Source organism: Emydura macquarii, unplaced genomic scaffold (assembly GCF_026122565.2).
Source record: "Emydura macquarii macquarii isolate MOO-44397 ecotype Brisbane River unplaced genomic scaffold, CSIRO-AGI_Emac_v2 contig_369, whole genome shotgun sequence".
Classification (NCBI taxonomy): domain Eukaryota; kingdom Metazoa; phylum Chordata; order Testudines; family Chelidae; genus Emydura; species Emydura macquarii.
In genome coordinates this window covers 7,601,586-7,618,250 of record NW_027130506.1, presented here as the reverse complement: position 1 = coordinate 7,618,250, position 16,665 = coordinate 7,601,586, and the positions used below count along the sequence as shown (strand labels likewise).

The 16,665-nt window shown below is 43.3% G+C and overlaps 1 long non-coding RNA gene across 1 annotated transcript in view; it reads left to right on the top strand.

The window, feature by feature from the left end:
* Positions 1-4,722: 4,722 nt before the first annotated feature.
* LOC137141416 (uncharacterized) overlaps positions 4,723-16,665 on the top strand; it is a 129,356-nt gene continuing 117,413 nt past the window's right edge. The window contains exon 1 of the long non-coding RNA XR_010916627.1: positions 4,723-4,840. This is a non-coding gene — a long non-coding RNA (uncharacterized lncRNA). The remainder of the gene's footprint in view (positions 4,841-16,665) is intronic.

Genomic DNA, 16,665 nt, shown 5'->3' with positions numbered 1-16,665 from the left:
AGGGGGCTCCAGAATGGCATTGTTGGCAGCAGCAACAATAGGAATTCAGAGGAAGCGCCCAAACTTAAATGAACTGTCTAGCTAGCGTCCATAAGGCAGGACTCAGAGGCCCTTTGAAGAGTTCTCCTAATGAACAGAGCATGTGACTCTCCAAAGGGTTATAATGCCTAAACTCTAGAACCTTTCATTCAAGAGTGTCAAAGGGGCATATTGAACTGGCTTGGGGATTGATTTATCTAGGGCCTACGTCCCATTACACACATGCAGCAGGTGCTGGTGTGGGGGTATGCCACCCTTTTTGGAGCATTCATCAGAAGTTCTGGGTAGCAGATTTCCCCACAATGGTTCCTGGAAACTTTGCTTGGCTTCTGCCTCTGTAGCCCTCCACAACTCTGTGCACCAGCTGAAGAGACCAAGTAGAGTTTGACTTACAATATCCCATGAAGAGTTAAATTGTGTGGTGTGAATTACACTGAGTCTGTGACATAAAGTGAGTCATGGCATGAATATACTTGGGCCGTTACAAGACATGACACAATCTGAGTCCAGTCTTACGAGGTGCTGTGCATTCTCTACTCCCATTTGCTCTTGGATTCTCAACACCTTGCAAGCTTGGACTCCTACGTTCTTTGTTGTTCTATTACTTTTGCAAACTTTAAAAAATAATCTCCCTAAAATGCATAAAATATTACACTTTACAGTCATGTACCAGCATGGAAGTTATGTATAACACCCGCATGTGATTACACATAGGAATTTACTATAACTGCCAATTAGTTATCTGAAATGAACACAATTTACACCAGATCAGCATATCGCCTTAAGTGATTGCAGTGTTATGGTATCATTTAAGCAAAGTGTTGTCAAATTAGCCTATGAGGGGAAAGGAATAGTTTTCTCTTCATAACAGGGTTCTGTTTTCTATGAAAATATACTGAAAATACTTAGCACACTATGTGAAAACAATGCAAATGAGTTCTTTTTCCTCCTGAAATAGCATAGTTCTGGTTTCAGTACTCGCTTTGACTTTCAGAGAGGGGAAAAAAAGCATTAACGAGAAAGTCGGGTCTTTTGAGGTTATGACACCTACGGCGAGATGTGGTTGATCTAAAAAAATCGTTCATGCCTCATCCTTTTCCGTTATTTATTTGTGTACAGTCGTACCAGCTGACAGAGGCAGAGAGAAAGTTCCATCACATGTTACTGCCATTAAGGCCTTTCTCAGTTTAAAAGATCAAAAAAACCAAAAACTAACTGTGCAGAGTTCCAAATATCTACACTATTGTCCCATCACCACATCTATTTCAGAATAGCCACTTTGTAGCAGCTTTCTTGTGTGTGGGAGGGAAGGGGAGTCAATTACTTTTCTGTATTTAGGCTAAGGGCAATTCTGATCTTTCTTCATCATGCAGGCATCCTGGCCTTCCCTTTTTTTTCACATACCCTCTTATGTGCCTACGTGTTTGGAATTCTCCCACAATTCGCTTTTATGTTGCATGCTGGTAGCATGCCAGCTGGTAGGAGGGGTTTTATGTCTGTTCACTTTCTGAATGATCACAGATTTGGTCAGAGAAAAACATCTGCTTTTCAATTTAACTGGTAGAGCAGCAATCCGCAGTGTATTTAGTGTACCTACATCCTCTAATGATTACAGCATTTTATTGTTTTATGGTTAAAGATAACATGCAGTCGTAATATTACCGAGAGTTGGTAATATACAAACATATACAGTAGAACCTCACAGTTAAGAACATCAGAGTTACGAACTGACCAGTCAACCACACACCTCATTTGGAACCGGAAGTATTCAATCAGGCAGCAGCAGAGACAAAAAAAAAAAAAAAAAAGCAAATACAGCACAGTGCCGTGTTAAACATAAACTACTAAAAATATAAAGGGAAAGCAGCATTTTTCTTCTGCATAGTAAAGTTTCAAAACTGTATTAAGTTAATGTTCAGTTGTAAACTTTTGAAAGAAAAACCACAATGTTTTGTTCAGACTTACAAACAACCTACATTCCCGAGGTGTTCGTAACTTTCAGGTTCTACTGTAACTTGAACTACATATAGTGCATGGAAAGTGAGTAGAAAACTTTCAAAAATCAGAAGGATAGCATCCCATGTTCACTTTACACAGGTGCTACACAAGATGCAAAGAAGGTGAGAATGAATTCAGTGGAAAGGAAGAACACATTTGAATATTTTCATCAATATAGATCTAACTAGCTCATTAAACAGGTATTTAAGCACATACCTGATGTAAACCACACAGATAGTGTCCCTGTCTTTAATGGGACTATTCATACACTTAAACACAGGCATGTGCTTAATACCCACTCCATTAACTCACCTAAACATCTGCGTAGCATTAAACACACAAGTAGGCCAATTGATTTAAATAGAATTATGTACATGTATAAGAGTTTGGCTGGGTTAAGGTCTCATTCATTCCTCATCACATATCTAGAAAGTCTAACTATATATTTCTGGACCCTATGTTTATGCATCAGCTGTTAATGACTGAGGAGGAGATTGGTTTCTGTGTGTTTGTCCTTAAAAAAAAGATCATGAAATAACCAGTATTTCTCAGATTGAAATTTGTGTTAAACAATAATATGAATTCACCAAGACTAGAGTCTCACTATTTTAAAGTAATAAAGACTTGCCAGCGCTCAGCACATATCAGGATCAAGTCCAAAATGCACAATATTAATTATATCGTTAGGTACTGCATGTGGTTTGCATGATATGTTAATATAATAGCTAAAACATTAATTGTCTTTGACTCCTATTGCACACTAATTAAGGCACCAGAGGCCAGATCCATAAAAAGACTTTGGCATTGCAGCACTCAGCATCACGACACCTGCCTCTTAGCTGCCTAGAAAATCACTGGAACAACCCCGAGATTCACAAAGCTTGTCATAGGTTCCTAGGTGCATAGGCATGGGGAGGGACAGGTGCCTTAGAATGGGATCCACAAAAGCCAGTTTGCTAGTATGACAGCCACCTAAACTAGCCAATGAGAGGGGCTGAGGAGAGGGATGTGTCTTAAGCCCTGCCCTTCTCTCAGAGGTAGGAGCCTAAGTTTGATCTGCAAGGAGACGCCTATCTCTGCTTGCAATGCACAACCGGGAACCTGTCCTGGAGTTAAGCAGTTTAGGTGCCTAAGCCATTTTTTGTGAGCCGGAGCTGGGTTCCTGCCTCACTCTGCATGAACTGGCTGGAGCAGGTGGTGCCCACCTTATAACTTTTAGCCCAGTGGTTACAGCGCTCCAATTCAATTCCCCTCCCAGGCAGAGGGGAAGGAAAGATCTGAAGAGCAGTCTCCCCCGCCTCTTCGGTGCATGTTCTAACCATTGAACTATGGATATTCTGATGGGGGTGGCTCGTTGAGTCTCTCTGATTGAAGCTGTTCCATTGTGTATTAAATAATTAAAAAGTCATTGGGGCCGAGAGTGTGGGAGAATGACTCTATAGGCTGGTGGCTAGGGCAGCCAGGGACCACTCCCACTGCTCCCTTTGCTCTTTAATTTTGTGTACACAGTGGAACAGCTTCAACTGGAGAGCCTGAAGGAGTGCGGCTAAGACTATTCCATAGCCTAAAGGTTAGCGCACATCTCTGAGTGTGGGGAGAGCCTTTCTTTTCCTCCACCTGAGCTGGGAATAGAACCTGAGGTCTCCCCACACCCCAGGTGAGTGCTCTAACCACTGGACTAAAAGGCACCCTCCATGCAGCATCACCTCTTCTTCCAGCCTTCTTTTTGAATGGGACCTGATCTGGTAGGTGGCCTCTGAGCATGCCTACTGGTTCAGGCCCTGTATATGAGTTAGCTGGATGAATGCCTATCTTCAGCCAGTTTGTGAATCACTCTGGAGCTTAGCTAGGTATCTGAATGCCAGAGGGAGGCAGCAATGTGCATGCTCAGAAGCAGAAACTTCGGCACCAAGGGAACTTTTATCCTGAAAACTTAGGCACCAAGTGAGTTTTGTGGATCACAGTGGAGCCTAAAACTGGGATGGACTTAGACACCCACATTCCTTTGTGGTTCTGGGCCTCGGCATCTGCTGTTTTCTCATTGAAAAGCAATGCCCCAAAACAGGCAAAAAATGGTTTATTGTTGCCACAGATGATTTGGGCCCAGGTACTCTCTGTGGTTGAAGTCAACAGTCAAACTGACAGTACCTTGGGTGGGTGCAGTGTCCAAGCTGCAGGTGCTTTCTATGACTGATTGGTTTATAATGAACTTCCAAAGGACAATCTAATTTAGGGAACATGTCTTGGATCTTATAAATAAGCACTGATCTAGCTGATACATGACAACTTTATCTCAGCTGTTGGTATCTCATTGTTGAGGATAGTCTAGCTTAATTATACAGGATTACATTTTCAAAAGTGACTGGTGGTTTTTGGCTGTTCAGCTTGAAACAACTCAAAGGGACCTGATTTTCAGAGAGTGCTGAGCGCTTCCTTAACATGTTTCCAGTTGGGCATCCCAAAATTGAGGCACCTAACATCACTTTGTCAAGATGGTGAGCTGGTTCTTTAAGGGGGTTGGGATTCAGCTGCAGCCTTTTGCCAAGATCAGCCCACCTTGACAGGTGAAGGGAATAAGTCCTGGGATCACATGGTAGAAACTGCTGACTCAGAGCCAGACCTGCTGGCATATAAAGGGCAGCCTGAGCTCAAGGAGCAGAGAGTTCCTTGGTTCAGGAAGAAGGATGTGGGTTAGGCCAGTCATGAATAGTAAGCTGTTTTATTTTGGATAAATAAAATGTAGACCAAGAAGAAAAGGGACTGAAATCCTGTGTTTGCTGAAAGTTCTCTGATGCATTGGCTGGTGAGTGGACCTCCTGCCTTACCTACTTATATCACAAATAGTAGTCCATAGCCTCAGGTACTGTGTGGAAAGCTGAGTGTGGGCCTTGGACTTAGATTTTATTTTAGGCTGTTAGTTGTAAACTTATTTATAACCTGTATAGTGGGGAGGTAAAGTCAATTTACTTGCCAATTCTGTGCTACAAAACACCTGTGTATTTGCACAGACCATGAATTCATATCCTTGCAAAAGACAATAGCTGGGCTTCCTATGGGAACTCTTTAAATACTAAAAGTAGAAATTATAATAAGATTCATTTGCTTTCTCTTCTTAGGAATTCAATACTGGTCTTTACCATAAGGCCAGTATTTCTCACACATACACACCCTTAAGAGTTCCAAATGTATAGTGGTTACAATGCACCCTAGCTAGATGAACAAATCTCTAGTTAGCGATGTTAATTTCCTTATACACACACACACATTACAAAATAAATACAGGAAAGGGGATTTATGACAATGGGAGATCTTCTGATTTCACGCAGGCTCACCTTGCATATTATATTGACAATTAAATAAAACATGTAGCTATATTACACACTCAGTTATGTCAGCATCGACATGGGTGAGCACACACAACTTCAAATAAGAAAACAATCCTGACAGTTACTGGAGCGGCTAAGCTCACCCAGTGTCTTTGGTTCAATGCTGCAATGCACATCGTGAAGACGTTTGGCTTCCACTCTGAGATGCCTCCTTTATGGTGTCTTCCCTGTCTCAGTCCCACTTCTAATAAATTACAAGTGATTGCACAGAGTTCCAACCTGCAGATTCAGTCTGGGTTACCTGAGGTAACCCAATCTTCTCCCTGCAAGGCTGGGTTGGATTGGACTGGCACTCCAAGGGGCAGCCACTTTTGTGCCCCTGACAGAACTCACTACTGATTGGCCAGAAGCTTCCAGCTTCTAAGGGGGGTGCAGGTGTGTACATGCAGGAATGCTGCCCTAAATGAGCCCTTCCACCCCAGCTTTGAAACTGCTACTGAGCATGGTTAACTACCTCCTGCCCTTCCTCTAACGTACTGAAATAGCAATTGTTTGCAGTCCCTCAAGCTTTCTATAGTGCCACCGGGTCTGGGAAACATAGACACAGCAGCTGCACTTACAGCAGTAAGGTTTTTGGCTGAGCACCGTGAGATCAGAAAAAGCAAAGGGGGTTACGCACATACGAGACATGGGTCAGTTTTTGTACAAACCCCTCTCGATGTGATTCCTTGCGTACACACTCATAAGTGCGCTGCTTGAGCTGAAGGAGTCAGGTTCTAGTGGTGTACATGGAGCAAACCTTGCAGCATAGGTGCAACTGCTGTAGAGGATGTGTGACGTCTGTCTTCTTTTAATATCCTGTTGGTATTCCCCTCCCTCAGGGCAGCTGTAGAATTCATGTGCTCGAACACCTGCTATCGCCCAGCCTTTTTATACAGTTGCATCTCTGCCTGCTTATTATTTATTTGTCATGGTTACATTAAAAGGCCATCAGCTGCAATGGGACCCTTATTGTGCCAGTCACCCCACAAATACTGAGACAGACCTAGCCCCAAAGAGCTTACAAATGAGATAGACAAGGCAGCTAACAGATGAGACCATTGACATTCCCCGACTGAGTCACAGAGCAGCCAAATTACTTGGCCAAAGACATACAAGGTGGCTGTGTCAGAGCCTGGAAACAAACCTGGTAGCAGCTGAGTGCCAGTCCATTGTCTTAGTTACGAGACCATCCATCCTTTCATGAAGGTACTAGGTTAACAACCAGCTCTCAGTAGCTCACAAGTGTGATTTCATGTTCATAAGTGGCGTTTGTCTTTGGACAATGGAACCTGGAATGAAAGTGTGTTTTAATTGCAGAAGATGCTATGATGGGTATCAAGAGTGTATTAATGGCTAGGAAGAAAAAAAAAAGGGGGGGGGGGGGACTTGGGTGCACCTTCAATAAAGTCCATAGTCTGTGGCTAGACTAGACTTACTGTCTCTTTATATGCTACTGATGATAGTGCTACCTTTTCAAAATAACAATTGAGCTGGCTGGGGCCCAGCTCCTGAAATGTGCAGTGCAGGTCAGATACTTGTGCGTGTGCACATGCTTGTCTGGGGATAAACCTTGTTATGCGTATCTTCAATCTTTTAAAATAAAGAACATCCCCTGAGGAATCTGTCTGGGCTTGCATTGCTTTATACCTAAACCTCCTACTAATGTCCATGAGAGTTCAGTGCATGAGGTAGCAGGATGTCCTAGCTCCCATTCTCTCGATGTCTCCCTCGATCCCTTGCTCATTTAGCAACATGCTGAGGGCGAGGTGTTTGGGATCCCTGACACCTGTCTGCTACCCTCCATGTTGAGAACCCTCAGTCTGTGCTTTGCTGCAGAATGGAATCTGGGTTGTGAGCTGACTTTGTTCCTTCTTTTTGCTCTATATTTGCTGCCTCTGTTCTGAGGAGCCTGTGGAAAGGAACTAGAAGAGATGCTAAAAATGAAAAATAACTCAGCAGAGGCGTGTCCAATAAGTTAGCTTTCAAATGACTCATGGAAAAGACTGAAAGCAGGCTCTCCACAGCTTGTAGAGATGTCTATTTAGCTTGCATAGATTGTGCTCCTAAACTGGATAAATGGTCTAACATGGATAGTACTAGGCATATAGTTAGGACGACGCATCTTCTGAGCACTTTGAAAACATTAGCACCTCAGAGAAATACGATTAGTTTCATTTTCTATATGGAGGAATTGAGGCAGAGATATTAGAATTTAATACTGATGTCAGAGCAACTAGAGTAAGATGCCAGTGACGGGGGAAGTCTGTCAGAACTGAGACGCAAATGTAGGACGTCTGGGATCCTGAGTCCTGTAATCAGGCCGCTGTACTGTGCTTCACTCTTGCAATAACACCAGTATCTATATAACCCTTCACAACTACATAACAAAACGTCACGGCCTGCTGTGAGGTACAGAAAGATATCATCCCCATTTTGCAGGGGATACAAACTGGGCTACATCTTCTCCTGGAAGCTCCCTAAGTGCATTCTGAAGAAAGGAATTAAAATATTTTTTCTCCTTTGTAGGACCTGGTAATATCAAACCAAAATAAACACAAACTTCCATGGAACACAACAAACATTCAACATTATTTTAATCTTTGATCTTGGTTTGGCCCTCTGCAATACAATGACCCATTGTACCAGGCAATGTGCGCACACACAGTAAGGGACATCCCTCCTCTGGAGAGTTAAATAGACAAGACAGACAACAGGTTAGAGACAGGGAGTTACATTATGGATGGTTCAGGTAGCAATGCCTATAGGTGAGGTCACTTAGCATTTCCTACTGTAAGATCCTGTTTTCAGTTCAGCTGTTTGAGCTGAAATTTTCTATGCCAGGTGTCTCCCTCAGGCTTTTTTTAACAAACATTTTGGTAAAAATGGCACAGTCACTTCTCAGAACAACAAAGGTAAATAGAGACATACATAGATTGATGCCGACACATTTCCTGAAAGTTTTGTGGTAGATGAAGATGCTCGGCAAGGATTGAATGAGGAGACAGTAGTGGTCGGGGGAGCCAACTCAAAAGGGTTGTCTTCACGAGTACAACCAAAACATAAATTCAAGGAAATCCCTTTTGTTTGCATTTGGAAGATCAGCCATTCATAAATACATTTAAATGCCACAGTGCCCTGAGTCTAATCTAGCGCAATTGCATATTACATACACATTGAGCGAATATCTCTCCATGCAGAGCTAGCACAAGCTATCTTAAGACTCTTTTATCCTAGTTTGTTCATAAAAAAAAAAAAAAAATCCACAAAAATACAATAGATGGTAAAAGAGAATCCCATTTAAAATAGAAATGAAAAACGAATTTCTCCACAAAACTATTTATGAAAGTAAAAATGAAAAAGGGAGGAGGATTAGCTGGAAAGAAAACGGAAACCTGCTCTTGACTGAGGGATTTTTTTAAAATTTGCACTCCCTTGACTGCCTGGTCATGGCTTGTCACACTTTCAGCCCTTAGAAAGCATTGTGAAATTCCACGATGGGAGGGTTTCCTTTCAGCTGGCTAGTGTGGCTTGAAGGAAATTGCACAGTACTTCCTCTCACCCATGACAAACCACTCTTTTCTGAATGAATGTGCTCCTCATTTGAAAACAATGTGACCTTTAACCTTTCTGACTCATTCATTTTCTATTCCGATGCAGCTGTCAGAACAAGGTGAATTCGGGAGCAAGCTGCACACAGGTCTGTGTGCAATGATGTGAAAGAAAAACCAGAAGCTGCAGCTAGCTGAGCACATGCTGGATAACAATACAGACTAGACAGTGTAGGATGAGCTAGTATTTTTCAGACTGCACTGCAAGTTAAATGAGGACAGTCACATAGCTAATAATCCATTACAGTGATTCATAATTATTCTCCAGTTCTACAGCTACTATTCATTGCTTGCCTAAGTAGGTTTGTTGTGTACGTCCCGAGTGGCAGTAGAACCATGCAATTAGTAAAATGACCCTCTTCCATTTAGTGGAATGGATTGACAGGGGCGGAAGAGACGCCACAGCTAATAAAATACAATCCCGTACGTTGAGCCAGATTCTCTGGTGCACTCCAGCTGCTTTGTGCAGGTCTCGTGATGCAAAGCAGCCAGAAACCCAGTTTAACCAGGATTAGAGGTGCTCTGCCTCACTGGAGTGGCACGAAACAGCTGGGCCATGCCAGTGAATAGGCTAATTAGCTGGGCATCTTTAGAGGGCTTCTCCCTGCACAGAGCAGATGCAGAGATTTGGGCATTAAGTACAAGATAAGAATAGCAGCAGGGAGGGCAGGGGAGCTCAGTTAAGTGCGTGACATGTAAGTTTCTGCTCTCAGGTATGCTTGTGTAATTACAGAAACAACTCCACTGTTGTGAATGGTTTTATGCTGGTGTCAAATCCAATGTGAGAAGAGAATCAGGGCCACTCTGTCTTGCCAAAGGTCCAGATTGTGAGTGGCTCTTGATTGAGGGTGTGAAAGAAGCCTCCCTCCAGTGTGAATGGCTTTTGTACTGGCCAGAGAAAAGCAGTCTGCGAGCAGGGCTGAACACTCCTTTCCATCCCCCTGCCAGTGACCGGATTCCCCGAAACGGACTGAAAAGGAGGCTGGGCTATGGCCTGTGCAGCCCTAGTAACGGAGGGTGCACTCGGAGCAGGTCTGGGAGAGCCTGGGCCCCAGTGAGCATGCTTCATTTCTGCTCTCCCAGAGGCAGTGTGGTGGCTCCACACAAGCACTGTGGCAGGCTGCGGGTGCCTCACACAACCCACTTCCAATAGGTCTGTTTCTATGGTGTTGAAAAAAGAACCTCCACAAACCTATAAACATGGGACAAAAAGACTAAGAGGCACTGCCTCTACCCTAACTGGGATAAGTAAGGGCACAGATGGTTCTCATTCCCTGAATCCTTAACAGACAACACACTGGCCATGATCTGCATCATCGCTCGGCTAGTACATGGCAGATAAGAGGTGCAGTTGTCTGGCCACTGGAATGCATTGGGACTAAATGGAGGCCTGCTAGAGCTTTGGGGTTTCCAGGTTCTGAGGGGTGATGGAGAAGCATGCACTAAGGATCACGTGTTGGACACCAGGATAGAATTGCTCAGAGTACAGCGTAACTGAGGGCTGAGCTTGGCCAATGAGTCTAATAAAGTCAGGTGCAGTGGCAAGTGTATCAGATCTTGCCTGGCTAGACACTTTTCTTTATTCCATTCCACAGAATATGGTTCTGAGCCAGCACCCATTCAATCGATGTGAGTTTTGCCGTCAACTTCTGTTGGCATTGGATTAGGATTTTCAGAAATGTACTCACTTCATTAGGTAGCTTCCCCTCTCACTGGGCTTTCCAGGTCACATACTCAGCTGGTGCAGATTGGTGTAACCTCATGAAAATCATTGGCACTGCATTAATTTATGCCAGCTGAAGATCTATCCTCGGTCTCTTATATGTAGTGCTGGGCTGTTCTCATTCTGGAGAGAAGGACTTGTATGAATTAATTTTTATAAATGGGCTCAGCCAATCCTACTTTTGTCACTAAAAAAAAAAATTAGTGATGGGGCCCAGATTCAGAGTTGAGTACGTTCAAACCTAGGCATGAGTTTCAGGCCTGTCCCAATGAAGAGGGGAGAAAATGTCCTAAAATTACCAAATTGTAGGTTGTAGTTTCAGTGACTGCAGCACTCCTGAGAATACTAGACCAATAGCTGTTGAAAATGATATCCACTGAACAGATGCAGCATGGATAGCAGCAATGCAAGCTCCCCCACACTACTCTGCAAACCTGCTTTTACCTGCAGGTCTCACCTCTCAGGTAGGAGATGCACGATCGTCCTTGCATCTCTCATTCAGCCTTTATTCCTTTTCAAACCCTTAGCCTTCTGGTTAGATAACTAGCACCTTGTTGGTAATCAGGGCTGTCTACATGAAGCCATTCATTTAATAGCCACTGAAAAATTGTGAGATTCAGTTTTGTGACCAAGATGTGAACGGCTCCATCCTGTTCCCCTGGGAATCCAGTCCCATTGCTAAAGAATGTCTTGATGAACTCAGTCCCCATCTTTGAAATGCCAATTCACATTTAATGCTCAGCGTAAAATTCTCCTCTGCTGAGGTGCCTACAATAAAACCTTGGCAATGGTTAGGCTGCTGGAGAGCTGAATCCACTGCCTTAAGCTAACATGGGATGATAGACTGGATATAGGTCTGAATCCACCTGTTGGCTCTCTTGTCCTGTACTTAAATCTGGGGGTCAGGGGCCATCTTTTTCTCTGTTTGTGCAGAGTCAAGAACAGTGAATCCTGACTCATAGTCGGCGCTTGTATGTGCTGCTACCATATAAATCATATTGTTACAGGACCAAAATGTAATACACCAGCCATAGTACATAAGTAAAATACATATTTTAATGGATGGCGTGGACCATATCAACACTTGTCAACCAGATCAAATAAGTACAGTCTTTGCTGTCTGTCTTAGGATCTCTTTGGTTACCCCAAGCTCTAATTTTACCCTTTGTTCTGTTTCTCTTCCCCATTTGATTTTCGTCACGAGTGAACAGCATAACACCACTAGACACAGTAATGCTGAGGCAGTCTGCCCTAAAGCTCAGTGATATCATGCTCCACTTCCTCTGGGTTTTATTCGATTCTTCAGAGGATGCAGTTTTTCCTAGCAGGAACCTTTTGCATTAGCATATGGAGTCTTTCATCTTGATAGTATGGGTTTAATCTCAAACACTGCTGCAAGCATTCTAGACTTTAAAGTGTACCTATAGTTAGCCAGGGGCAGGCAGGAGGGGGGTAGGGAGGAGAAGGGCAACCCTGAATAAAAATAGCCCCACCTTCTTTGGTTTACTGCTCCCTGAGTGTTTGTCATAAGTATGCAAATACTAACACAAACAAGGTTTTAATACATACGAGCTTCCATACAAAGCACCCTTTCTCTTAGGTTCTCAAAGCCCTTCATGAATATTAGCTCTCTGCTCACCCCTCTAAAGTAGATAAATAGAATTCTACAGGTTGAAGACATATGTCTACATTGAAGACATAGATGGTCAAATTCTGCTCTGTGGTGTGGTTTCATTGCCCACTGATGTTAATGGGCAAAGAACAGAAGCTGTCTTGAAGAAGCTAAGGGCCGTATCTTGGCCCCACTATAACTCCAGTGCTGCACAGGAACTGTAAAAATGCCCTTCACTGCAGCTGAGGATTTTCCCTTGTGCGGCAGCAATCCCCTGCTGGAATAGTTACTGTCTCTCAGCCCTCCTGCATGGGGGGCATGTTGGTGTTGAAGGGGGTGTGGCCAGAATTCACTGCCCTCCAGCTAGTGTAGTGTACACCACTGACCTCACTGCTGTTACTCCTGATTTACACTGATCTAATTGAGATGGGAATCTATCCCAATGAGGCGGGTCAAGATGAAACCCAGTTGTTCTAAATGGAACTTGACTTCTAGGCCTGTTTCTCTGAGTGGACAAGATAAAAGGGCACAATCTTACAAACTTTACTCTTGCAAGTAGCTTTGTCACTGTAGCAAAGTGGGTTTTAATGCAACTTAAGTTGCAGGACTGGACCCACAGACACTTTGGACCAGATGCTTCCCTCCCTCCACTACAGGACATAAAGCTGGCTTAACTAACCATCAATGATCCTTCCAGTGTGGGGGAATTCCTGATTTGCATACAGCTGTCCACTCCCTACTCTCCCCCAGCATAACAGGATGGGTTGGGTTGTGGACAGAGCACCTTGCACTCCTGCAATCCCTAGGTTGATACAAATCTTCTCCAGGGCCACTGTAGACAGTGCAATTTAGAGCATCTCTGAGTCTGCTCTGAGTTGCACAAAGGACCCCAAGACTGGGGAAGGAGAGGAGCAAAGGTGGCTTATAACCACCTTTCTTCCTCCACAGCTACCCTGAATGCAGCCCAGCCACAGTTAAGGGGTGTTTAGTTCTGTCTCATAACCCAGATAAAAGTTTGGGGAAATTGTGCTCAGCACCAGGTTACCAAACAGGAAAGGGAAGTCTGGCCGCCTAGGCCCTCAGTAATGCCTACAGCTGTAAAATCCAGCTGTCTTTCTGCAGAAACTGTCTGCAAGTTCAAGCCCAGGTGTAAAGTGAAAGAAACAGACTAGAATACTCTATGGGAAGAAAGCAAATTGTGTATGAAGAAGCCAGTGTCATACTGAAGAGGGCTGACTAGTGTAATACCTTAGTGCACATTGCCTCATTAAATGTCAAGGGCTAGAAACCAAGGCTGCTGCACCCGTTATAAAATCTAAACCTGGAAAGCAAACAAAAGCACAGATGTGCAAAGCTCCTGATCATTCGGTACACCAAACAGCTGTGGGCAGGAACCTTGTGTGTGCCATACCCAGTTACTTCTCTTACAGGTGAGTTGAAAGGATACAATTAGATTTGCACCCTCTTCTGCTGCTTTATGATGTATGAGGAAGGTCAGAAAAAGGTTGTCTACTCCCCCTCCCCCATATTTAAATTAGAAAGAGGAGGAATGTAAAGTCTGGTCTTCTCTGATTTTGCTGAAGGATTTAGTGTCTGTCTCAGGGAATGGGCATTAGGCAGCCCTAACACGTAAGTGAAGGAGTTGAGTCGTTAATCAAGACATCTTTTCTTCGGAATGTTAATTAGTCATCGATGTAAAATAGCTGCTATGCTTTTAACAGTTCGACTAGAATTTCCATCCCTTCTCTTCTGTTCACCCTTTCCCCATAACTTGAGCTTGTCTGTGTAACACACTGTTCAGTATATGTTATGCTTCCTCCTCTGCACCTGATGCACAGAATATGAGTCATTTACAGCTCCCAGGTACAGGGCTGAGTCCTTTGGCTCCAGCTGTGAAGGCTCATTGTGCTCAAAGTTCTACAGGTCCCTGGTTTAATCCCTATTTAGAATTGACATGAGAGGCAGGATTGTCCAGTGGTTAGGGCACTAGTCTGGGACTTAAGATGTGGGTTCCATTCCTTGTTCTGCCATAGACTGCCTGGGTGCCAATGAGCAAGTCACTTTTATGTTTCAGTTCTTAGTTTATAAAATGTGAATAGTTTTACAGGAGTATTGTGTGGATAAAGTCATTAAAAATGAGAAAGTGCTTAGATACTGTAGTAGTGGGGGGCAGGAACACATAAATAGCTTAGATAGACATTTGGTGTTTTGCTTTGAGCCCCTCCCTTATAAACCATTAATAAATCCTTTATTAAAACACTTAGAATTTTTCAGTTGTTTTTATTGGAGAAGCAGAGATTCTTAGAAAGTGTGGTGGGTTTTTAAAAGCAAAATAAATCTTTGCACATCCACTATACAACATGTGTTCCTAACAGAACAGGTTAGTCTTTACATCTTGTGGCAGGAACAGTACCCAGACGCAGAAAAATCTAAGACTTGCTGATCTTTGGCTGAAGCCCTCTGCTAAAGTTTAACTCCCTTTTCAATTTTCTTTGGGTTGGGCTTTTTTTCTGTTCCTAATGATCTTGCTTGACTGCATCTTTCAGTCAACTCCTTCAGTGCTTGCGCTGCTTGCAGAATGACAGCGAATTGAAAAGCAAAGCAGACTAACGCACTTACAGATGTATGGCATTGTGTAGGAGTGATTGCAGTAGTGGATAGAGGTGCTCAATGTTAAATAGTTTTCCAAAACTGCAGAACCTTAAGAGAGGATGCCCTTAGAAGATCAGGCAAAAGATTGGCTGGGAAGTATTTAAAATATCTAGGAGACAATTCCTGGCCACAACTTAGTTCCCTCTCACTTATCACTTAGTGATTAAAACATTTGTTATTACTGATGCAAGACAGTAGAACCTCAGAGTTACAGACACCTCGGTAATGGAGGTTTTTCATAACTCTGAAATGTTCATAACTCGGAACAAAACGTTATGGTTGTTCTCTCAAAAGTTTAAACCTGAACATTAACTTAATACACCTTTTGAAACACTACTATGCAGAAGAAAAATGCTGCTTTTCCTTTATTTTTTTTAGTAGTTTACACTTAACACAATACTGTACTGTATTTGGTTTTTTTTTTTTTTTTTTCCCCTCTGTGGCTGCCAGATTGTGTACTTCTGGTTCCAAAACGAGGTGTGTGGTTGACTGGTCACTTTGTAATTCTGTTGTTCATGACTCTCAGGTTCTACTGTAGTGTGGTTTGGGGAGGGAGAATCAAGGAGATGAATTTATAAGGCTGAATTTTGCACTTTGACTATACCAGTGCAACTCCATTGACTTTAGTGAGTTTGCACTTGTATAAACAGCAGCAGAATTTCACCCTTAGGTTTCAGAGGCAGCAGTTTACAAAATTAACAGCACTGCTACCGGAGTACCTACATTCTAGCAGGCACCTGTTCTAAAGAGAACATCATTGTACAATTATTTGGAGAAAATATGACTGTAGCAAGCTCATCCAGATAGACTGGAAATAGCATGGTCCAATGGACAGGGCTCTGGACTGGGAATAAGGACAATGGGATTCTCTTCATGACCTTGAGCAAATTACTTCACCTGTGCTTCCTTTCCCACCTTTTGTCTGTATTGTCTACAGAGAGATTACTTACGCCAACAATTAGTTTGTGGCAAGATTACTGATGTGTGACTCTACCCTGCGCTAGCCTATCATGCACTAATTGTCTGTGGGGATTCTGCTGAGGCGCATTAACTGTTAGCTAATGTGTTTTGGTCTAGTCCTCTCTGAAATGAGACTAGATCACAGTGCATGAACAAATTGTGTCAAAGCGCATCAGCAGGGTGCATGCAGACAGTTAGTGTGCAGCAGGCTAGCGCAGGGTACATTCACACTCCAGCTTGCTGCCCATGAAATGCTCTTGTAGACAGCCCTTAGATTTGGGCCAGGGATTGTCCTGTGTTCTGACACCATGGCAATGGGTGGCAGTTTAAAACTCGCACAATAGGTGTGTGGTTCAGACGTGTACTTGGTGCAAAGGTCAGAATCCCTCATCCGGGAAAGGTTTCCAGTCTCTCGGCGCAGAGACCACATCTTACTACATGTTTGTATAGTGCAAAGGCATTCATTCTGGGTAGGCTTTTGGGCTCTACTGCCCAAGGCTGTCTGATCCTTTGTGTGTGATTGCAATATAAATAGTGAAGAAAAATAAAGACGAGGGATGCCTCAAACCACCTCCAGGTATAAAATGGTGTAAATTTTAAAGCCTGCCCCTTATGGGAAATGTAGTCCATTATGCTAGGGTAATGAAATACTATGGAATGGATCCTGATCTAGGTGCAAATCAGAGGCAACTCCAGTGAAGTCAA